At 45.6% G+C, this 23899-nt stretch overlaps 14 non-coding genes across 14 annotated transcripts; all 14 read left to right on the forward strand.

The window, feature by feature from the left end:
- Positions 1-715: 715 nt before the first annotated feature.
- Positions 716-830, forward strand: LOC132145905 (U5 spliceosomal RNA). The gene has a single exon (XR_009434665.1). It is a non-coding gene; the product is annotated as a U5 spliceosomal RNA (small nuclear RNA).
- A 1617-nt stretch (positions 831-2447) lies between these two features.
- LOC132145841 (U5 spliceosomal RNA) lies at positions 2448-2562 on the forward strand. Its single transcript, XR_009434604.1, has one exon. It is a non-coding gene; the product is annotated as a U5 spliceosomal RNA (small nuclear RNA).
- Positions 2563-4183: 1621 nt separating this feature from the next.
- Positions 4184-4298, forward strand: LOC132145757 (U5 spliceosomal RNA). The gene has a single exon (XR_009434524.1). It is a non-coding gene; the product is annotated as a U5 spliceosomal RNA (small nuclear RNA).
- A 1620-nt stretch (positions 4299-5918) lies between these two features.
- Positions 5919-6033, forward strand: LOC132145907 (U5 spliceosomal RNA). Its single transcript, XR_009434666.1, has one exon. It is a non-coding gene; the product is annotated as a U5 spliceosomal RNA (small nuclear RNA).
- A 1619-nt stretch (positions 6034-7652) lies between these two features.
- Positions 7653-7767, forward strand: LOC132145842 (U5 spliceosomal RNA). Its single transcript, XR_009434605.1, has one exon. It is a non-coding gene; the product is annotated as a U5 spliceosomal RNA (small nuclear RNA).
- A 1625-nt stretch (positions 7768-9392) lies between these two features.
- LOC132145843 (U5 spliceosomal RNA) lies at positions 9393-9507 on the forward strand. Its single transcript, XR_009434606.1, has one exon. It is a non-coding gene; the product is annotated as a U5 spliceosomal RNA (small nuclear RNA).
- A 1623-nt stretch (positions 9508-11130) lies between these two features.
- Positions 11131-11245, forward strand: LOC132145972 (U5 spliceosomal RNA). Its single transcript, XR_009434730.1, has one exon. It is a non-coding gene; the product is annotated as a U5 spliceosomal RNA (small nuclear RNA).
- A 1625-nt stretch (positions 11246-12870) lies between these two features.
- LOC132146002 (U5 spliceosomal RNA) lies at positions 12871-12985 on the forward strand. Its single transcript, XR_009434756.1, has one exon. It is a non-coding gene; the product is annotated as a U5 spliceosomal RNA (small nuclear RNA).
- Positions 12986-14600: 1615 nt separating this feature from the next.
- LOC132145921 (U5 spliceosomal RNA) lies at positions 14601-14715 on the forward strand. Its single transcript, XR_009434680.1, has one exon. It is a non-coding gene; the product is annotated as a U5 spliceosomal RNA (small nuclear RNA).
- Positions 14716-15001: 286 nt separating this feature from the next.
- Positions 15002-15073, forward strand: trnag-ucc (transfer RNA glycine (anticodon UCC)). The gene has a single exon. It is a non-coding gene; the product is annotated as a tRNA-Gly (tRNA).
- Positions 15074-16470: 1397 nt separating this feature from the next.
- trnag-ucc (transfer RNA glycine (anticodon UCC)) lies at positions 16471-16542 on the forward strand. Its single transcript has one exon. It is a non-coding gene; the product is annotated as a tRNA-Gly (tRNA).
- A 1409-nt stretch (positions 16543-17951) lies between these two features.
- trnag-ucc (transfer RNA glycine (anticodon UCC)) lies at positions 17952-18023 on the forward strand. Its single transcript has one exon. It is a non-coding gene; the product is annotated as a tRNA-Gly (tRNA).
- A 5139-nt stretch (positions 18024-23162) lies between these two features.
- On the forward strand, positions 23163-23277 carry LOC132145973 (U5 spliceosomal RNA). Its single transcript, XR_009434731.1, has one exon. It is a non-coding gene; the product is annotated as a U5 spliceosomal RNA (small nuclear RNA).
- A 293-nt stretch (positions 23278-23570) lies between these two features.
- On the forward strand, positions 23571-23642 carry trnag-ucc (transfer RNA glycine (anticodon UCC)). Its single transcript has one exon. It is a non-coding gene; the product is annotated as a tRNA-Gly (tRNA).
- The last annotated feature ends 257 nt before the right edge of the window (positions 23643-23899 follow it).

Genomic DNA, 23899 nt, shown 5'->3' on the forward strand with positions numbered 1-23899 from the left:
TTGCAATCAAGTCAACGATATCGCTGTACATGAAGTGTCCCCAGCTATGCCTGCCAGAGGCGACAGAGGCAAGGAACCAAAACTCGATCGGTGAAAAAATGGAGAAAAAACCCGGTGAGAAACCAGGCTCAGTCGGGGAGACAGTTCTCCTCTGGTCAGAAGAAACCAGCAAATCAGTTCCAGGCTGCAGAAAAGTCAGACTGTGCAGAATAATCATCTGTTTCCTGTGGTCTTGTCCTGGTGGTCGTCTGAGACAAGGTCTTTACAGGGGATCTGTATCTGGGGCTCATCTAGTTGTCCGATAGGGCTAGAGGTGTTTCAGGGCCATAGAGATCCTTTCTAGGTGTTGATCAACCATCTTGTCTGGATACTGACTGGATCCGGGTGACTGAAGCGGCCCACTGATCTGGATACAGACTGGATCTGGTGGCTACGGTGACCTCGGAATAAGGGATTTCTTTAAAAGACTCTTTTATTCATATAAGATTTTCTCCAACTTTTCAGATGGAGGCATGATAAAGAGATTGTCTTGATTGGGCTTGTGGTTATTGGTGGACCGAGGGGACTTTTGTGAGTTTTACTCCTCCCTTTTGGAGTGGGGGGGGGGGGGGGGGGCTGACGAAACGCATGTGGGCAGGCGTCGTCACCCTTGATGACCCTTGGCGAGCGTAGTGGTTTACCAGAGGCAGCGCACAGGCCCGAGGGTTCGTAGACACAGCTCGATTTCTCTTCATTGTCGCATAAATCTTTCGCCTTTTACTAAAGATTTCCGTGGAGGGGAACTTTTGCGAGTGACTTGTATTTTTGGGTGCTCTGCTCACAGCAGAGCTACATCGAAATGTCAAGAGCAGAATCAATTTGGCCGTCCGCCAACACGCTGCAGGAGGGCGTGCCACTGGTCATCGTCTGTATTTGCACTCTCTGCGTTTGCGCTGTCAGCACTTAGTGTTTATTTAGCTGGCATGGGAGGGCAGCACTTTCTTGTACGTGACGGGATGCAAATTCTGGAAGGCTCTCTTTAGTGACGGGTCCAAACAAAGATCTCATCAGCTCCTCTAGCCCTATCGGCGACTCGTGCACTTCGAGCCTTCTTAGCGACGGCGCAAGTGGCTGACTGCTGACTGCGTTGGTGGTATAGTGGTGAGCATAGCTGCCTTCCAAGCAGTTGACCGGGGTTCGATTCCCGGCCAACGCATGTCCTTTGGCTCGGGCTGATGTCGAAGCAGAACTCCTTCTGTGACCTGTGGCTCCTCCCAAAACTTTTGGATGGATCGTTCGGAAGCCGAAAAGAGCTAGCTCTCCCCGTCGGGGAATCGAACCCCGGTCTTCCGCCTGACAGGCGGAGATACTGTCCACTATACTAACGAGGAGCTGCGCATGTTGCCGTTTCTCCCCCAACCGACACTACTGCACCGACATAACTGAACAATGCATGGCTTTTTCTGACGCTGAAACAGCCCTAGCACCGTCAAATTCCGGATGGACCCATCATTAGCTAAAGTCGCATAACATTTGGAACACTACCTGTTGCAGGGGTCATTGTTTGGACTCTTTTTTTTTTCTTTTTTTTTAAAATTGCGCTTTAAACAACAAGGATTGTGTCAATTCAACTGAACAACATTAATTAGGAACACAGTGCGTCAATAAAGCAAAATGACAGATAAAGGCATTTCGTCATTGAAATCGGTGATGTCATCATTCAGCTAAGTTCAGTTTAAATAGTATCTGTGCAATAATTTGCAATCAAGTCAACGATATCGCTGTACATGAATTGTCCCCAGCTATGCCTGCCAGAGGCGACAGAGGCAAGGAATCAAAACTCGATCGGTGAAAAAATGGAGAAAAAACCCGGTGAGAAACCAGGCTCAGTCGGGGAGACAGTTCTCCTCTGGTCAGAAGAAACCAGCAAATCAGTTCCAGGCTGCAGAAAAGTCAGACTGTGCAGAAGAATCATCTGTTTCCTGTGGTCTTGTCCTGGTGGTCGTCTGAGACAAGGTCTTTACAGGGGATCTGTATCTGGGGCTCATCTAGTTGTCCGATAGGGCTAGAGGTGTTTCAGGGCCATAGAGGTCCTTTCTAGGTGTTGATCAACCATCTTGTCTGGATACTGACTGGATCCGGGTGACTGAAGCGGCCCACTGATCTGGATACAGACTGGATCTGGTGGCTACGGTGACCTCGGAATAAGGGATTTCTTTAAAAGACTCTTTTATTCATATAAGATTTTCTCCAACTTTTCAGATGGAGGCATGATAAAGAGATTGTCTTGATTGGGCTTGTGGTTATTGGTGGACCGAGGGGACTTTTGTGAGTTTTACTCCTCCCTTTTGGAGTGGAGGGGGGGGGCTGACGAAACGCATGTGGGCAGGCGTCGTCACCCTTGATGACCCTTGGCGAGCGTAGTGGTTTACCAGAGGCAGCGCACAGGCCCGAGGGTTCGTAGACACAGCTCGAGTTTCTCTTCATTGTCGCATAAATCTTTCGCCTTTTACTAAAGATTTCCGTGGAGGGGAACTTTTGCGAGTGACCTGTATTTTTGGGTGCTCTGCTCACAGCAGAGCTACATCGAAATGTCAAGAGCAGAATCAATTTGGCCGTCCGCCAACACGCTGCAGGAGGGCGTGCCACTGGTCATCGTCTGTATTTGCACTCTCTGCGTTTGCGCTGTCAGCACTTAGTGTTTATTTAGCTGGCATGGGAAGGCAGCACTTTCTTGTACGTGACGGGATGCAAATTCTGGAAGGCTCTCTTTAGTGACGGGTCCAAACAAAGATCTCATCAGCTCCTCTAGCCCTATCGGCGACTCGTGCACTTCGAGCCTTCTTAGCGACGGCACAAGTGGCTGACTGCTGACTGCGTTGGTGGTATAGTGGTGAGCGTAGCTGCCTTCCAAGCAGTTGACCCGGGTTCTATTCCCGGCCAACGCATGTCCTTTGGCTCGGGCTGATGTTGAAGCAGAACTCCTTCTGTGACCTGTGGCTCCTCCCAAAACTTTTGGATGGATTGTTTGGAAGCCGAAAAGAGCTAGCTCTCCCCGTCGGAAAATCGAACCCCGGTCTTCCGCGTGACAGGCGGAGATACTGTCCACTATACTAACGAGGAGCTGCGCATGCTGCCATTTCTCCCCCAACCGACGCTACTGCACCGACATAACTGAACAATGCATGGCTTTTTCTGACGCTGACACAGCCCTAGCACCGTCAAATTCCGGATGGACCCATCATTAGCTAAAGTCGCATAACATTTGGAAAACTACCCGTTGCAGGGGTCATTGTTTGGACTCTTTTTGTTTTTTTGTTTTTTTTTAAATTACGCTTTAAACAAAAAGGATTGTGTCAATGCAACTGAACAACATTAATTAGGAACACAGTGCGTCAATAAAGCAAAATGACAGTTAAAGGCATTTCGTCATTGAAATCGGTGATGTCATCATTCAGCTAAGTTCAGTTTAAATAGTATCTGTGCAATAATTTGCAATCAAGTCAACGATATCGCTGTACATGAAGTGTCCCCAGCTATGCCTGCCAGAGGCGACAGAGGCAAGGAACCAAAACTCGATCGGTGAAAAAATGGAGAAAAAACCCGGTGAGAAACCAGGCTCAGTCGGGGAGACAGTTCTCCTCTGGTCAGAAGAAACCAGCAAATCAGTTCCAGGCTGCAGAAAAGTCAGACTGTGCAGAAGAATCATCTGTTTCCTGTGGTCTTGTCCTGGTGGTCGTCTGAGACAAGGTCTTTACAGGGGATCTGTATCTGGGGCTCATCTAGTTGTCCGATAGGGCTAGAGGTGTTTCAGGGCCATAGAGGTCCTTTCTAGGTGTTGATCAACCATCTTGTCTGGATACTGACTGGATCCGGGTGACTGAAACGGCCCACTGATCTGGATACAGACTGGATCTGGTGGCTACGGTGACCTCGGAATAAGGGATTTCTTTAAAAGACTCTTTTATTCATATAAGATTTTCTCCAACTTTTCAGATGGAGGCATGATAAAGAGTCTGTCTTGATTGGGCTTGTGGTTATTGGTGGACCGAGGGGACTTTTGTGAGTTTTACTCCTCCCTTTTGGAGTGGGGGGGGGGGGGGCTGACGAAACGCATGTGGGCAGGCGTCGTCACCCTTGATGACCCTTGGCGAGCGTAGTGGTTTACCAGAGGCAGCGCACAGGCCCGAGGCTTCGTAGACACAGCTCGAGTTTCTCTTCATTGTCGTATAAATCTTTCGCCTTTTACTAAAGATTTCCGTGGAGGGGAACTTTTGCGAGTGACCTGTATTTTTGGGTGCTCTGCTCACAGCAGAGCTACATCGAAATGTCAAGAGCAGAATCAATTTGGCCGTCCGCCAACACGCTGCAGGAGGGCGTGCCACTGGTCATCGTCTGTATTTGCACTCTCTGCGTTTGCGCTGTCAGCACTTAGTGTTTATTTAGCTGGCATGGGAAGGCAGCACTTTCTTGTACGTGACGGGATGCAAATTCTGGAAGGCTCTCTTTAGTGACGGGTCCAAACAAAGATCTCATCAGCTCCTCTAGCCCTATCGGCGACTCGTGCACTTCGAGCCTTCTTAGCGACGGCGCAAGTGGCTGACTGCTGACTGCGTTGGTGGTATAGTGGTGAGCATAGCTGCCTTCCAAGCAGTTGACCCGGGTGCGATTCCCGGCCAACGCATGTCCTTTGGCTCGGGCTGATGTCGAAGCAGAACTCCTTCTGTGACCTCTGGCTCCTCCCAAAACTTTTGGATGGATCATTCGGAAGCCGAAAAGAGCTAGCTCTCCCCGTCGGGCAATCGAACCCCGGTCTTCCGCGTGACAGGCGGAGATACTGTCCACTATACTAACGAGGAGCTGCGCATGTTGCCGTTTCTCCCCCAACCGACACTACTGCACCGACATAACTGAACAATGCATGGCTTTTTCTGACGCTGAAACAGCCCTAGCACCGTCAAATTCCGGATGGACCCATCATTAGCTAAAGTCGCATAACATTTGGAACACTACCCGTTGCAGGGGTCATTGTTTGGACTCTTTTTTTTTTTTTTTTTTTTTAAATTGCGCTTTAAACAACAAGGATTGTGTCAATGCAACTGAACAACATTAATTAGGAACACAGTGCGTCAATAAAGCAAAATGACAGTTAAAGGCATTTCGTCATTGAAATCGGTGATGTCATCATTCAGCTAAGTTCAGTTTAAATAGTATCTGTGCAATAATTTGCAATCAAGTCAACGATATCGCTGTACATGAAGTGTCCCCAGCTATGCCTGCCAGAGGCGACAGAGGCAAGGAACCAAAACTCGATCGGTGAAAAAATGGAGAAAAAACCCGGTGAGAAACCAGGCTCAGTCGGGGAGACAGTTCTCCTCTGGTCAGAAGAAACCAGCAAATCAGTTCCAGGCTGCAGAAAAGTCAGACTGTGCAGAATAATCATCTGTTTCCTGTGGTCTTGTCCTGGTGGTCGTCTGAGACAAGGTCTTTACAGGGGATCTGTATCTGGGGCTCATCTAGTTGTCCGATAGGGCTAGAGGTGTTTCAGGGCCATAGAGATCCTTTCTAGGTGTTGATCAACCATCTTGTCTGGATACTGACTGGATCCGGGTGACTGAAGCGGCCCACTGATCTGGATACAGACTGGATCTGGTGGCTACGGTGACCTCGGAATAAGGGATTTCTTTAAAAGACTCTTTTATTCATATAAGATTTTCTCCAACTTTTCAGATGGAGGCATGATAAAGAGATTGTCTTGATTGGGCTTGTGGTTATTGGTGGACCGAGGGGACTTTTGTGAGTTTTACTCCTCCCTTTTGGAGTGGGGGGGGGGGGGGGGCTGACGAAACGCATGTGGGCAGGCGTCGTCACCCTTGATGACCCTTGGCGAGCGTAGTGGTTTACCAGAGGCAGCGCACAGGCCCGAGGGTTCGTAGACACAGCTCGATTTCTCTTCATTGTCGCATAAATCTTTCGCCTTTTACTAAAGATTTCCGTGGAGGGGAACTTTTGCGAGTGACTTGTATTTTTGGGTGCTCTGCTCACAGCAGAGCTACATCGAAATGTCAAGAGCAGAATCAATTTGGCCGTCCGCCAACACGCTGCAGGAGGGCGTGCCACTGGTCATCGTCTGTATTTGCACTCTCTGCGTTTGCGCTGTCAGCACTTAGTGTTTATTTAGCTGGCATGGGAGGGCAGCACTTTCTTGTACGTGACGGGATGCAAATTCTGGAAGGCTCTCTTTAGTGACGGGTCCAAACAAAGATCTCATCAGCTCCTCTAGCCCTATCGGCGACTCGTGCACTTCGAGCCTTCTTAGCGACGGCGCAAGTGGCTGACTGCTGACTGCGTTGGTGGTATAGTGGTGAGCATAGCTGCCTTCCAAGCAGTTGACCGGGGTTCGATTCCCGGCCAACGCATGTCCTTTGGCTCGGGCTGATGTCGAAGCAGAACTCCTTCTGTGACCTGTGGCTCCTCCCAAAACTTTTGGATGGATCGTTCGGAAGCCGAAAAGAGCTAGCTCTCCCCGTCGGGGAATCGAACCCCGGTCTTCCGCCTGACAGGCGGAGATACTGTCCACTATACTAACGAGGAGCTGCGCATGTTGCCGTTTCTCCCCCAACCGACACTACTGCACCGACATAACTGAACAATGCATGGCTTTTTCTGACGCTGAAACAGCCCTAGCACCGTCAAATTCCGGATGGACCCATCATTAGCTAAAGTCGCATAACATTTGGAACACTACCTGTTGCAGGGGTCATTGTTTGGACTCTTTTTTTTTTTCTTTTTTTTTAAAATTGCGCTTTAAACAACAAGGATTGTGTCAATGCAACTGAACAACATTAATTAGGAACACAGTGCGTCAATAAAGCAAAATGACAGATAAAGGCATTTCGTCATTGAAATCGGTGATGTCATCATTCAGCTAAGTTCAGTTTAAATAGTATCTGTGCAATAATTTGCAATCAAGTCAACGATATCGCTTTACATGAAGTGTCCCCAGCTATGCCTGCCAGAGGCGACAGAGGCAAGGAACCAAAACTCGATCGGTGAAAAAATGGAGAAAAAACCCGGTGAGAAACCAGGCTCAGTCGGGGAGACAGTTCTCCTCTGGTCAGAAGAAACCAGCAAATCAGTTCCAGGCTGCAGAAAAGTCAGACTGTGCAGAAGAATCATCTGTTTCCTGTGGTCTTGTCCTGGTGGTCGTCTGAGACAAGGTCTTTACAGGGGATCTGTATCTGGGGCTCATCTAGTTGTCCGATAGGGCTAGAGGTGTTTCAGGGCCATAGAGGTCCTTTCTAGGTGTTGATCAACCATCTTGTCTGGATACTGACTGGATCCGGGTGACTGAAGCGGCCCACTGATCTGGATACAGACTGGATCTGGTGGCTACGGTGACCTCGGAATAAGGGATTTCTTTAAAAGACTCTTTTATTCATATAAGATTTTCTCCAACTTTTCAGATGGAGGCATGATAAAGAGATTGTCTTGATTGGGCTTGTGGTTATTGGTGGACCGAGGGGACTTTTGTGAGTTTTACTCCTCCCTTTTGCAGTGGAGGGGGGGGGGCTGACGAAACGCATGTGGGCAGGCGTCGTCACCCTTGATGACCCTTGGCGAGCGTAGTGGTTTACCAGAGGCAGCGCACAGGCCCGAGGGTTCGTAGACACAGCTCGAGTTTCTCTTCATTGTCGCATAAATCTTTCGCCTTTTACTAAAGATTTCCGTGGAGGGGAACTTTTGCGAGTGACCTGTATTTTTGGGTGCTCTGCTCACAGCAGAGCTACATCGAAATGTCAAGAGCAGAATCAATTTGGCCGTCCGCCAACACGCTGCAGGAGGGCGTGCCACTGGTCATCGTCTGTATTTGCACTCTCTGCGTTTGCGCTGTCAGCACTTAGTGTTTATTTAGCTGGCATGGGAAGGCAGCACTTTCTTGTACGTGACGGGATGCAAATTCTGGAAGGCTCTCTTTAGTGACGGGTCCAAACAAAGATCTCATCAGCTCCTCTAGCCCTATCGGCGACTCGTGCACTTCGAGCCTTCTTAGCGACGGCGCAAGTGGCTGACTGCTGACTGCTGACTGCGTTGGTGGTATAGTGGTGAGCATAGCTGCCTTCCAAGCAGTTGACCCGGGTTATATTCCCGGCCAACGCATGTCCTTTGGCTCGGGCTGATGTTGAAGCAGAACTCCTTCTGTGACCTGTGGCTCCTCCCAAAACTTTTGGATGGATTGTTTGGAAGCCGAAAAGAGCTAGCTCTCCCCGTCGGAAAATCGAACCCCGGTCTTCCGCGTGACAGGCGGAGACACTGTCCACTATACTAACGAGGAGCTGCGCATGCTGCCATTTCTCCCCCAACCGACGCTACTGCACCGACATAACTGAACAATGCATGGCTTTTTCTGACGCTGACACAGCCCTAGCACCGTCAAATTCCGGGTGGACCCATCATTAGCTAAAGTCGCATAACATTTGGAAAACTACCCGTTGCAGGGGTCATTGTTTGGACTCTTTTTGTTTTTTTTGTTTTTTTTTAAATTACGCTTTAAACAAAAAGGATTGTGTCAATGCAACTGAACAACATTAATTAGGAACACAGTGCGTCAATAAAGCAAAATGACAGTTAAAGGCATTTCGTCATTGAAATCGGTGATGTCATCATTCAGCTAAGTTCAGTTTAAATAGTATCTGTGCAATAATTTGCAATCAAGTCAACGATATCGCTGTACATGAAGTGTCCCCAGCTATGCCTGCCAGAGGCGACAGAGGCAAGGAACCAAAACTCGATCGGTGAAAAAATGGAGAAAAAACCCGGTGAGAAACCAGGCTCAGTCGGGGAGACAGTTCTCCTCTGGTCAGAAGAAACCAGCAAATCAGTTCCAGGCTGCAGAAAAGTCAGACTGTGCAGAAGAATCATCTGTTTCCTGTGGTCTTGTCCTGGTGGTCGTCTGAGACAAGGTCTTTACAGGGGATCTGTATCTGGGGCTCATCTAGTTGTCCGATAGGGCTAGAGGTGTTTCAGGGCCATAGAGGTCCTTTCTAGGTGTTGATCAACCATCTTGTCTGGATACTGACTGGATCCGGGTGACTGAAGCGGCCCACTGATCTGGATACAGACTGGATCTGGTGGCTACTGTGACCTCGGAATAAGGGATTTCTTTAAAAGACTCTTTTATTCATATAAGATTTTCTCCAACTTTTCAGATGGAGGCATGATAAAGAGATTGTCTTGATTGGGCTTGTGGTTATTGGTGGACCGAGGGGACTTTTGTGAGTTTTACTCCTCCCATTTGGAGTGGGGGGGGGGCTGACGAAACGCATGTGGGCAGGCGTCGTCACCCTTGATGACCCTTGGCGAGCGTATTGGTTTACCAGAGGCAGCGCACAGGCCCGAGGGTTCGTAGACACAGCTCGAGTTTCTCTTCATTGTCGCATAAATCTTTCGCCTTTTACTAAAGATTTCCGTGGAGGGGAACTTTTGCGAGTGACCTGTATTTTTGGGTGCTCTGCTCACAGCAGAGCTACATCGAAATGTCAAGAGCAGAATCAATTTGGCCGTCCGCCAACACGCTGCAGGAGGGCGTGCCACTGGTCATCGTCTGTATTTGCACTCTCTGCGTTTGCGCTGTCAGCACTTAGTGTTTATTTAGCTGGCATGGGAAGGCAGCACTTTCTTGTACGTGACGGGATGCAAATTCTGGAAGGCTCTCTTTAGTGACGGGTCCAAACAAAGATCTCATCAGCTCCTCTAGCCCTATCGGCGACTCGTGCACTTCGAGCCTTCTTAGCGACGGCGCAAGTGGCTGACTGCTGACTGCGTTGGTGGTATAGTGGTGAGCATAGCTGCCTTCCAAGCAGTTGACCTGGGTTCGATTCCTGGCCAACGCATGTCCTTTGGCTCGGGCTGATGTCGAAGCAGAACTCCTTCTGTGACCTGTGGCTCCTCCCAAAACTTTTGGATGGATCATTCGGAAGCCGAAAAGAGCTAGCTCTCCCCGTCGGGGAATCGAACCCCGGTCTTCCGCGTGACAGGCAGAGATACTGTCCACTATACTAACGAGGAGCTGCGCATGTTGCCGTCTCTCCCCCAACCGACACTACTGCACCGACATAAATGAACAATGCATGGCTTTTTCTGACGCTGAAACAGCCCTAGCACCGTCAAATTCCGGATGGACCCATCATTAGCTAAAGTCGCATAACATTTGGAACACTACCCGTTGCAGGGGTCATTGTTTGGACTCTTTTTTTTTTTTTTTTTTTTTTAATTGCGCTTTAAACAACAAGGATTGTGTCAATGCAACTGAACAACATTAATTAGGAACACAGTGCGTCAATAAAGCAAAATGACAGTTAAAGGCATTTCGTCATTGAAATCGGTGATGTCATCATTCAGCTAAGTTCAGTTTAAATAGTATCTGTGCAATAATTTGCAATCAAGTCAACGATATCGCTGTACATGAAGTGTCCCCAGCTATGCCTGCCAGAGGCGACAGAGGCAAGGAACCAAAACTCGATCGGTGAAAAAATGGAGAAAAAACCCGGTGAGAAACCAGGCTCAGTCGGGGAGACAGTTCTCCTCTGGTCAGAAGAAACCAGCAAATCAGTTCCAGGCTGCAGAAAAGTCAGACTGTGCAGAAGAATCATCTGTTTCCTGTGGTCTTGTCCTGGTGGTCGTCTGAGACAAGGTCTTTACAGGGGATCTGTATCTGGGGCTCATCTAGTTGTCCGATAGGGCTAGAGGTGTTTCAGGGCCATAGAGGTCCTTTCTAGGTGTTGATCAACCATCTTGTCTGGATACTGACTGGATCCAGGTGACTGAAGCGGCCCACTGATCTGGATACAGACTGGATCTGGTGGCTACGGTGACCTCGGAATAAGGGATTTCTTTAAAAGACTCTTTTATTCATATAAGATTTTCTCCAACTTTTCAGATGGAGGCATGATAAAGAGATTGTCTTGATTGGGCTTGTGGTTATTGGTGGACCGAGGGGACTTTTGTGAGTTTTACTCCTCCCTTTTGGAGTGGAGGGGGGGGGGGGGGGCTGACGAAACGCATGTGGGCAGGCGTCGTCACCCTTGATGACCCTTGGCGAGCGTAGTGGTTTACCAGAGGCAGCGCACAGGCCCGAGGGTTCGTAGACACAGCTCGAGTTTCTCTTCATTGTCGCATAAATCTTTCGCCTTTTACTAAAGATTTCCATGGAGGGGAACTTTTGCGAGTGACCTGTATTTTTGGGTGCTCTGCTCACAGCAGAGCTACATCAAAATGTCAAGAGCAGAATCAATTTGGCTGTCCGCCAACACGCTGCAGGAGGGCGTGCCACTGGTCATCGTCTGTATTTGCACTCTCTGCGTTTGCGCTGTCAGCACTTAGTGTTTATTTAGCTGGCATGGGAAGGCAGCACTTTCTTGTACGTGACGGGATGCAAATTCTGGAAGGCTCTCTTTAGTGACGGGTCCAAACAAAGATCTCATCAGCTCCTCTAGCCCTATCGGCGACTCGTGCACTTCGAGCCTTCTTAGCGACGGCGCAAGTGGCTGACTGCTGACTGCTGACTGCGTTGGTGGTATAGTGGTGAGCATAGCTGCCTTCCAAGCAGTTGACCCGGGTTCTATTCCCGGCCAACGCATGTCCTTTGGCTCGGGCTGATGTTGAAGCAGAACTCCTTCTGTGACCTGTGGCTCCTCCCAAAACTTTTGGATGGATTGTTTGGAAGCCGAAAAGAGCTAGCTCTCCCCGTCGGAAAATCGAACCCCAGTCTTCCGCGTGACAGGCGGAGACACTGTCCACTATACTAACGAGGAGCTGCGCATGCTGCCATTTCTCCCCCAACCGACGCTACTGCACCGACATAACTGAACAATGCATGGCTTTTTCTGACGCTGACACAGCCCTAGCACCGTCAAATTCCGGATGGACCCATCATTAGCTAAAGTCGCATAACATTTGGAAAACTACCCGTTGCAGGGGTCATTGTTTGGACTCTTTTTGTTTTTTTGTTTTTTTTTAAATTACGCTTTAAACAAAAAGGATTGTGTCAATGCAACTGAACAACATTAATTAGGAACACAGTGCGTCAATAAAGCAAAATGACAGTTAAAGGCATTTCGTCATTGAAATCGGTGATGTCATCATTCAGCTAAGTTCAGTTTAAATAGTATCTGTGCAATAATTTGCAATCAAGTCAACGATATCGCTGTACATGAAGTGTCCCCAGCTATGCCTGCCAGAGGCGACAGAGGCAAGGAACCAAAACTCGATCGGTGAAAAAATGGAGAAAAAACCCGGTGAGAAACCAGGCTCAGTCGGGGAGACAGTTCTCCTCTGGTCAGAAGAAACCAGCAAATCAGTTCCAGGCTGCAGAAAAGTCAGACTGTGCAGAAGAATCATCTGTTTCCTGTGGTCTTGTCCTGGTGGTCGTCTGAGACAAGGTCTTTACAGGGGATCTGTATCTGGGGCTCATCTAGTTGTCCGATAGGGCTAGAGGTGTTTCAGGGCCATAGAGGTCCTTTCTAGGTGTTGATCAACCATCTTGTCTGGATACTGACTGGATCCGGGTGACTGAAGCGGCCCACTGATCTGGATACAGACTGGATCTGGTGGCTACTGTGACCTCGGAATAAGGGATTTCTTTAAAAGACTCTTTTATTCATATAAGATTTTCTCCAACTTTTCAGATGGAGGCATGATAAAGAGATTGTCTTGATTGGGCTTGTGGTTATTGGTGGACCGAGGGGACTTTTGTGAGTTTTACTCCTCCCATTTGGAGTGGGGGGGGGGGCTGACGAAACGCATGTGGGCAGGCGTCGTCACCCTTGATGACCCTTGGCGAGCGTATTGGTTTACCAGAGGCAGCGCACAGGCCCGAGGGTTCGTAGACACAGCTCGAGTTTCTCTTCATTGTCGCATAAATCTTTCGCCTTTTACTAAAGATTTCCGTGGAGGGGAACTTTTGCAAGTGACCTGTATTTTTGGGTGCTCTGCTCACAGCAGAGCTACATCGAAATGTCAAGAGCAGAATCAATTTGGCCGTCCGCCAACACGCTGCAGGAGGGCGTGCCACTGGTCATCGCCTGTATTTGCACTCTCTGCGTTTGCGCTGTCAGCACTTAGTGTTTATTTAGCTGGCATGGGAAGGCAGCACTTTCTTGTACGTGACGGGATGCAAATTCTGGAAGGCTCTCTTTAGTGACGGGTCCAAACAAAGATCTCATCAGCTCCTCTAGCCCTATCGGCGACTCGTGCACTTCGAGCCTTCTTAGCGACGGCGCAAGAGGCTGACTGCGTTGGTGGTATAGTGGTGAGCATAGCTGCCTTCCAAGCAGTTGACCCGGGTTCTATTCCCGGCCAACGCATGTCCTTTGGCTCGGGCTGATGTTGAAGCAGAACTCCTTCTGTGACCTGTGGCTCCTCCCAAAACTTTTGGATGGATTGTTTGGAAGCCGAAAAGAGCTAGCTCTCCCCGTCGGAAAATCGAACCCCGGTCTTCCGCGTGACAGGCGGAGATACTGTCCACTATACTAACGAGGAGCTGCGCATGCTGCCGTTTCTCCCCCAACCGACGCTACTGCACCGACATAACTGAACAATGCATGGCTTTTTCTGACGCTGAAACAGCCCTAGCACCGTCAAATTCCGGATGGACCCATCATTAGCTAAAGTCGCATAACATTTGGAACACTACCCGTTGCAGGGGTCATTGTTTGGACTCTTTTTTTTTTTTTTTTTTTTTTAAATTGCGCTTTAAACAACAAGGATTGTGTCAATGCAACTGAACAACATTAATTAGGAACACAGTGCGTCAATAAAGCAAAATGACAGTTAAAGGCATTTCGTCATTGAAATCGGTGATGTCATCATTCAGCTAAGTTCAGTTTAAATAGTATCTGTGCAATAATTTGCAATCAAGTCAACGATATCGCTGTACATGAAGTGTCCCCAGCTATGCCTGCCAGAGGCGACAGAGGCAAGGAACCAAAACTCGATCGGTGAAAAAATGGAGAAAAAACCCGGTGAGAAACCAGGCTCAGTCGGGGAGACAGTTCTCCTCTGGTCAGAAGAAACCAGCAAATCAGTTCCAGGCTGCAGAAAAGTCAGACTGTGCAGAAGAATCATCTGTTTCCTGTGGTCTTGTCCTGGTGGTCGTCTGAGACAAGGTCTTTACAGGGGATCTGTATCTGGGGCTCATCTAGTTGTCCGATAGGGCTAGAGGTGTTTCAGGGCCATAGAGGTCCTTTCTAGGTGTTGATCAACCATCTTGTCTGGATACTGACTGGATCCGGCTGACTGAAGCGGCCCACTGATCTGGATACAGACTGGATCTGGTGGCTACGGTGACCCCGGAATAAGGGATTTCTTTAAAAGACTCTTTTATTCATATAAGATTTTCTCCAACTTTTCAGATGGAGGCATGATAAAGAGATTGTCTTGATTGGGCTTGTGGTTATTGGTGGACCGAGGGGACTTTTGTGAGTTTTACTCCTCCCTTTTGGAGTGGAGGGGGGGGGGGGGCTGACGAAACGCATGTGGGCAGGCGTCGTCACCCTTGATGACCCTTGGCGAGCGTAGTGGTTTACCAGAGGCAGCGCACAGGCCCGAGGGTTCGTAGACACAGCTCGAGTTTCTCTTCATTATCGCATAAATCTTTCGCCTTTTACTAAAGATTTCCGTGGAGGGGAACTTTTGCAAGTGACCTGTATTTTTGGGTGCTCTGCTCACAGCAGAGCTACATCGAAATGTCAAGAGCAGAATCAATTTGGCCGTCCGCCAACACGCTGCAGGAGGGCGTGCCACTGGTCATCGTCTGTATTTGCACTCTCTGCGTTTGCGCTGTCAGCACTTAGTGTTTATTTAGCTGGCATGGGAAGGCAGCACTTTCTTGTACGTGACGGGATGCAAATTCTGGAAGGCTCTCTTTAGTGACGGGTCCAAACAAAGATCTCATCAGCTCCTCTAGCCCTATCGGCGACTCGTGCACTTCAAGCCTTCTTAGCGACGGCGCAAGTGGCTGACTGCGTTGGTGGTATAGTGGTGAGCATAGCTGCCTTCCAAGCAGTTGACCCGGGTTCGATTCCCGGCCAACGCATGTCCTTTGGCTCGGGCTGATGTCGAAGCAGAACTCCTTCTGTGACCTGTGGCTCCTCCCAAAACTTTTGGATGGATCATTCGGAAGCCGAAAAGAGCTAGCTCTCCCTGTCGGGGAATCGAACCCCGGTCTTCCGCGTGACAGGCGGAGATACTGTCCACTACACTACACTGTTGCCGTTTCTCCCCCAACCGACACTACTGCACCGACATAACTGAACAATGCATGGCTTTTTCTGACGCTGACACAGCCCTAGCACCGTCAAATTCCGGATGGACCCATCATTAGCTAAAGTCGTATAACATTTGGAACACTACCCGTTGCAGGGGTCATTGTTTGGACTCTTTTTTTTTTTTTTTTTTTTTAAATTGCGCTTTAAACAAAAAGGATTGTGTCAATGCAACTGAACAACATTAATTAGGAACACAGTGCGTCAATAAAGCAAAATGACAGTTAAAGGCATTTCGTCATTGAAATCGATGATGTCATCATTCAGCTAAGTTCAGTTTAAATAGTATCTGTGCAATAATTTTCAATCAAGTCAACGATATCGCTGTACATGAAGTGTCCCCAGCTATGCCTGCCAGAGGCGACAGAGGCAAGGAACCAAAACTCGATCGGTGAAAAAAAGGAGAAAAAACCCGGTGAGAAACCAGGCTCAGTCGGGGAGACAGTTCTCCTCTGGTCAGAAGAAACCAGCAAATCAGCTCCAGGCTGCAGAAAAGTCAGACTGTGCAGAAGAATCATCTGTTTCCTGTGGTCTTGTCCTGGTGGTCGTCTAAGACAAGGTCTTTACAGGGGATCTGTATCTGGGGCTCATCTAGTTGTCCCGGTCTCCGCTGTGTTTCAGGGCCATAGAGGTCCTTTCTAGGTGTTGATCCACCATCTTGTCTGGATACTGACTGGATCCGGGTGACTGAAGGGGCCCACTGATCTGGATACAGAATGGATCTGGTGGCTACGGTGACCTCGGAATAAGGGATTTCTTTAAAAGACTCTTTTATTCATATAAGATTTTCTCCAACTTTTCAGATGGAGGCATGAGAAAGAGATTGCCTTGATTGGGCTTGTGGTTATTGGTGGACCGAGGACAGAGCTACAACAAAATGCAATAGCAGAATCAATTTGGCCGTCCGCCAACACGCTGCAGGAGGGCGTGCCACTGGTCATCGTCTGTATTTGCACTCTCTGCGTTTGCGCTGTCAGCACTTAGTGTTTATTTAGCTGGCATGGGAAGGCAGCACTTTCTTGTACGTGACGGGAAGCAAACTCTGGAAGGCTCTCTTTAGTGACGGGTCCAAACAAAGATCTCATCAGCTCCTCTAGCCCTATCGGCGACTCGTGCACTTCGAGCCTTCTTAACGACGGCGCAAGTGGCTGACTGCTGACTGCTGACTGCGTTGGTGGTATAGTGGTGAGCATAGCTGCCTTCCAAGCAGTTGACCCGGGTTCGATTCCCGGCCAACGCATGTCCTTTGGCTCGGGCTGATGTCGAAGCAGAACTCCTTCTGTGACCTGTGGCTCCTCCCAAAACTTTTGGATGGATCATTCGGAAGCCGAAAAGAGCTAGCTCTCCCTGTCGGGGAATCGAACCCCGGTCTTCCGCGTGACAGGCGGAGATACTGTCCACTACACTAACGAGGAGCTGCGCATGTTGCCGTTTCTCCCCCAACCGACACTACTGCACCGACATAACTGAACAATGCATGGCTTTTTCTGACGCTGACACAGCCCTAGCACCGTCAAATTCCGGATGGACCCATCATTAGCTAAAGTCGTATAACATTTGGAACACTACCCGTTGCAGGGGTCATTGTTTGGACTCTTTTTTTTTTTTTTTTTTTTTAAATTGCGCTTTAAACAAAAAGGATTGTGTCAATGCAACTGAACAACATTAATTAGGAACACAGTGCGTCAATAAAGCAAAATGACAGTTAAAGGCATTTCGTCATTGAAATCGATGATGTCATCATTCAGCTAAGTTCAGTTTAAATAGTATCTGTGCAATAATTTTCAATCAAGTCAACGATATCGCTGTACATGAAGTGTCCCCAGCTATGCCTGCCAGAGGCGACAGAGGCAAGGAACCAAAACTCGATCGGTGAAAAAAAGGAGAAAAAACCCGGTGAGAAACCAGGCTCAGTCGGGGAGACAGTTCTCCTCTGGTCAGAAGAAACCAGCAAATCAGCTCCAGGCTGCAGAAAAGTCAGACTGTGCAGAAGAATCATCTGTTTCCTGTGGTCTTGTCCTGGTGGTCGTCTAAGACAAGGTCTTTACAGGGGATCTGTATCTGGGGCTCATCTAGTTGTCCCGGTCTCCGCTGTGTTTCAGGGCCATAGAGGTCCTTTCTAGGTGTTGATCCACCATCTTGTCTGGATACTGACTGGATCCGGGTGACTGAAGCGGCCCACTGATCTGGATACAGAATGGATCTGGTGGCTACGGTGACCTCGGAATAAGGGATTTCTTTAAAAGACTCTTTTATTCATATAAGATTTTCTCCAACTTTTCAGATGGAGGCATGAGAAAGAGATTGCCTTGATTGGGCTTGTGGTTATTGGTGGACCGAGGACAGAGCTACAACAAAATGCAATAGCAGAATCAATTTGGCCGTCCGCCAACACGCTGCAGGAGGGCGTGCCACTGGTCATCGTCTGTATTTGCACTCTCTGCGTTTGCGCTGTCAGCACTTAGTGTTTATTTAGCTGGCATGGGAAGGCAGCACTTTCTTGTACGTGACGGGAAGCAAACTCTGGAAGGCTCTCTTTAGTGACGGGTCCAAACAAAGATCTCATCAGCTCCTCTAGCCCTATCGGCGACTCGTGCACTTCGAGCCTTCTTAACGACGGCGCAAGTGGCTGACTGCTGACTGCTGACTGCGTTGGTGGTATAGTGGTGAGCATAGCTGCCTTCCAAGCAGTTGACCCGGGTTCGATTCCCGGCCAACGCATGTCCTTTGGCTCGGGCTGATGTCGAAGCAGACCTTCTTCTGTGACCTGTGGCTCCTCCCAAAACTTTTGGATGGATCGTTCAGAAGCCGAAAAGAGGTAGCTCTCCCCGTCGGGGAATCGAACCCCGGTCTTCCGCGCGGGAGCCGAAAATAGTTAAGCTTAACTTCTCTTAACTTTTCCCATTCATTCTCTATGGTAGTGCTTAACACTACGGATGCAATATATTTGTGGCCACACGTAGATTTCCTGGCGCTGTTTCGCTTCTTCCGTGGCGGGGAATTCAAACAGCAGATGTCAACATGTACTGTGTGGTACAATTTCAAAATAACTATTTCCTATATATATATATATATATATATATATATATATATATATATATATACATATACATATATATACATATACATATACATATATGTATATATATATAAAAAATTGTCAACATTTTCTGTGTGGTACAACTTAAAATAACTATTTCCTATGTTAAATTAACTTTATTCCTGTGATGCAAAGCTGAATTCTTCAGCATCATTTATACTCTTCAGTGTTTCATATGATCCAGAAATCATTATTTATATGATTTTTTGCTTACAAAACATTTCTTATTGTAATCAATGTTGATATTATCATTGTCACTACAATGATGAAAGCACATTATTTTCGGAAGGTTGACGTGATGCTGAAGACTGGAGTAATAATTCAGAAAATTCAGCTTTTCATAACAGGAATAAATTACAATGATTAGAAAATATATTCAAATATAAAAAAATAAAAAAAACATTTGTAAAAATAAAGACACACACACACACATACACATATATATATATATATATATATATATATATATATATATATATATATATATATATATAATGAATTATAAAATAAATTTGATATATTTAATTTGAATCTATATTTCAGGAATGTTAAGATGATGCATGCTGTGTCAAGACCCATCCACCCGTCTCACTCCACCATAACATCACACCAGACACTGAAGGGAAGGGTTTCTTCCGGATGCAGGTAAATAAATAATTCATACAGGCACTTATGTGTGTAAACTGTCTGTCTCATATGTGCACACAACACCAAGACAAATATTTTAATAAAGTAATGCTGTTAATCTTCTGTAGAACACCACACCATCTGCCATAACTGCGTCCCTCGTTCAGCTCACACTGGACCCCTCAGAACGGCTGGTCTTCGTGTTGGACCATAGATGGACAGATCTGTTGAGAACTGCCTCTCTTGAACATCTCTTGGCAACGCAACATAGGAGCAGGGATCTTCTTAAACGGGTTGTAGGCTTGTTTTTTTTTCTGTGTCTTCCACAAATTGTATTATTATTAATATTATTGTAGCTGTTGTTGTTTAATCTACAATTTTAAATTATTTAATTGATTTCCATTTGTTAAATAAAACATCAGAAGTATTGGCCTTGTTTACACTGTACTTTAGTGTGTTAATTAATTGTATTGACTTGCTTTATTTTATCTTGCTCAGTTTTGTAAACACTAAATGTTAGTAACGGCTATTATTAAACTCCGTAAATAAATATTTTATTTAAAATACTCTTACCAGTCAAATGTTTTTCAGCAGTAAGATTTTTAATGTTTTTTGAGAATCTCTTCTGCTCACCAAGCCTGCCTTTATTTTATCCAAAGTACAGCAAAAACAGTAGCATTTTAAATATTCTTACTATTTTAAATCAGCTGCTTTCTATTTCAATTCAATTCAATTCAAGTTTATTTGTATAGCGCTTTTTACAATACAAATTGTTACAAAGCAACTTTACAGAAAATTATGTTTCTACAATATTTAGTAATAACTTATAAGTGGTGACTGTCAGTTTGTGCACGTATGACAGGATTTGTAGAAAAATTCATACAAGACGTAGTCAGCCAGACGATGAACATTATTAATTTTATTAATAATTAATAATTATTATATGATGCAGTCACACTTGTAGCAATATTTGTTAGTTCTGTTTATTGATTCAGGGTTGGCATCATCTGGGGTCCTCTGAGGGTCAGCATCATCTCTTCTCAGGTGTTCTGGATCCAGACTGGAGCTTGTGTAAATCCTAGTTACCACGGGATCAAGATCCCAGCAGAAACAGAGACACATATAGAGACATCATTAGCATAGCTGCTGTTCCAAAAGAGTAAAATTAATTAGTTTAACCCAAGCTAAAGAATAAGAATGCACATTTGATCAGATACAACTACACTCACAATTTAAGAGATACATTATTCGAATGCTTGGCGAAAGAGATGCGTTTATAATCTAGATTTAAACAGAGAGAGTGTGTCTGAACCCCGAACATTATCAGGAAGGCTATATATTTGAATATATACTGTAATTTATTTCTGTGATGCACAGCTGTATTTTCAGCATCATTCATCCAGTCTTCAGTGTCACATGATCTTCAGAAATCAGAATAATATGATGATTTACTGCTCAAGAAAAATTTATTATTATTATTATTATTACTGTTGTTGTTATGTTATGTTGAAAACAGCCGAGTACAATCTTTTCAGTTTCTTACATGAATAGAAAGTTCAGAAGAACAGCATTTATCTGAAATATATATATATATATTTTTTTTTTACATTTTCATCATCAACATTTTTCATCTTTATCATCACTTTTAATCAATTTAAATCATCCTTGCTAAAAAAAAAGGCATTAATTTCTGTCATTTCTTTCCCCCCAAAAGAATGGAACAATCTATATTGTTAAGAAAGCTTTTTATTTCAAATAAATGCAGATCTTTGGATCTTTCTATTTAAAGAATCCCTGGGGGGGTTTAAAATATTGATAATAATAATAATAATAATATTTTTTCTTGAGCAGTAAATCATCATATTATTCTGATTTCTGAAGATCATGTGACACTGAAGACAGGAGAAATGATGCTGAAAATACAGCTGCTCATCACAAAAATAAAATACATTTTACTATATGTTCAAATAGAAAGCAGTTATTTTAACTAGTAAAAATATTTCAACAATATTATTGCTTTTACTGTATTTTGGACCAAATAAAGGCAGGCTTGGTGAGAATTAAAAATCTTACTGTTCAAAAACATTTAAGTGGTAGTGTAATATATTTTTTTTCTGTGTTCTCCACAACTTTAGATTTTATTATTGTTGTTGTTGCTGAATCTATACATTTAAATATTTTCATGTATTTCAATTTGTTAATTAAAATTCTATAAGTATGTGGCCTTGTTTGAACTGTATTGAACTGTGTGTTAAGTTTTATTGATTAAAAAATGTATACATTTTGTTGATTTTCTTTTAAATTGATATTACATTTTATTTACTTGCTCAGATATGTAAACACTGAATGTTAATAACTGTTACCATTAAACATACATAATTATTTAATATAAAACATATTTGTATTGTTTTTTCTGTTCTCCACATCTTTATTTTTATTATATCTGTTGCTGTTGTTTAATAACCTATGATTATTTTATGTATATTTATTTAATTATTATATATTTTTGTTTTTTCTTTTAATTTTTATAAGTATATTACTTTACTATAAATAAAATGAAAAACTTACTTTTTTGTGAGTTTTAGTTATATTTCATATATATGGGTTTTCTGTACAGTTATACACATATAAATAGACGTATCTTTATAAATAAAGGCCTGAAACATTATCAAAGTGTTCTTTTTAATTATTCACATTTTTCTATATTAAAAATAACTATTCCCTATTATAATGTATATGTTTCTTAAGATCTTTGCACATTTTGTACACCATACAAAAGAACAATTATTACAAGATTTATTTTTATCTTTGTTCACAAAGTTCATCTATTATATGTTAATCGTACTTAAAGTGTACCTAGATGAAAAAACGAATACAAACTCATTTTATGGTATTTGTGGCCGAGACGGGATTCGAACCTCTAATTCTGTGTATTTTTCTCGTCCCGCCTCCCTGGAATTTCCTTCGTTGCTATTGGCTAGTTAGCGCTCTACACCTATCCGCGACTGGCCTCCGCGTGACAGGCGGAGATACTGTCCACTATACTAACGAGGAGCTGCGCATGCTGCCGTTTCTCCCCCAACCGACGCTACTGCACCGACATAACTGAACAATGCATGGCTTTTTCTGACGCTGACACAGCCCTAGCACCGTCAAATTCCGGGTGGACCCATCATTAGCTAAAGTCGCATAACATTTGGAACACTACCCGTTGCAGGGGTCATTGTTTGGACTCTTTTTTTTTTTTTTTTTTTTTTTTTAAATTGCGCTTTAAACAAAAAGGATTGTGTCAATGCAACTGAACAACATTAATTAGGAACACAGTGCATCAATAAAGCAAAATGACAGTTAAAGGCATTTCGTCATTTAAATCGGTGATGTCATCATTCAGCTAAGTTCAGTTTAAATAGTATCTGTGCAATAATTTGCAATCAAGTCAACGATATCGCTGTACATTAAGTGTCCCCAGCTATGCCTGCCAGAGGCGACAGAGGCAAGGAACCAAAACTCGATCGGTGAAAAAATGGAGAAAAAACCCGGTGAGAAACCAGGCTCAGTCGGGGAGACAGTTCTCCTCTGGTCAGAAGAAACCAGCAAATCAGCTCCAGGCTGCAGAAAAGTCAGACTGTGCAGAAGAATCATCTGTTTCCTGTGGTCTTGTCCTGGTGGTCGTCTGAGACAAGGTCTTTACAGGGGATCTGTATCTGGGGCTCATCTAGTTGTCCCGGTCTCCGCTGTGTTTCAGGGCCATAGAGGTCCTTTCTAGGTGTTGATCAACCATCTTGTCTGGATACTGACTGGATCCGTGTGACTGAAGCGGCCCACTGATCTGGAGACAGACTGGATCTGGTGGCTACGTTGACCTCGGAATAAGGGATTTCTTTAAAAGACTCTTTTATTCATATAAGATTTTCTCCAACTTTTCAGATGGAGGCATGAGAAAGAGATTGCCTTGATTGGGCTTGTGGTTATTGGTGGACCGAGTGGACTTTTGTGAGTTTTACTTCTCCCTTTTGGAGTGGGGGGGGGGGGCTGACGAAACGCATGTGGGCAGGCGTCGTCACCCTTGATGACCCTTGGCGAGCGTAGTGGTTTACCAGAGGCATCACACAGGCCGGAGTGGTCGTAGACACAGCTCGAGTTTCTCTTCATTGTCGCATAAATCTTTCGCCTTTTACTAAAGATTTCCATGGAGGGGAACTTTTGCGAGTGACCTGTATTTTTGGGTGCTCTGCTCACAGCAGAGCTACATCGAAATGTCAAGAGCAGAATCAATTTGGCCGTCCGCCAACACGCTGCAGGAGGGCGTGCCACTGGTCTTCGTCTGTATTTGCACTCTCTGCGTTTGCGCTGTCAGCACTTAATGTTTATTTAGCTGGCATGGGAAGGCAGCACTTTCTTGTACGTGACGGGATGCAAACTCTGGAAGGCTCTCTTTAGTGACGGGTCCAAACAAAGATCTCATCAGCTCCTCTAGCCCTATCGGCGACTAATGCACTTCGAGCCTTCTTAACGACGGCGCAAGTGGCTGACTGATGACTGCGTTGGTGGTATAGTGGTGAGCATAGCTGCCTTCCAAGCAGTTGACCTGGGTTCGATTCCCGGCCAACGCATGTCCTTTGGCTCGGGCTGATGTCGAAGCAGAACTCCTTCTGTGACCTGTGGCTCCTCCCAAAACTTTTGGATGGATCGTTCGGAAGCCGAAAAGAGCTAGCTCTCCCCGTCGGGGAATCGAACCCCGGTCTTCCGCGTGACAGGCAGAGATACTGTCCACTATACTAACGAGGAGCTGCGCATGCTGCCGTTTCTCCCCCAACCGACGCTACTGCACCGACATAACTGAACAATGCATGGCTTTTTCTGACGCTGA

Source organism: Carassius carassius, chromosome 8 (genome assembly GCF_963082965.1).
Source record: "Carassius carassius chromosome 8, fCarCar2.1, whole genome shotgun sequence".
Lineage (NCBI taxonomy): Eukaryota > Metazoa > Chordata > Actinopteri > Cypriniformes > Cyprinidae > Carassius > Carassius carassius.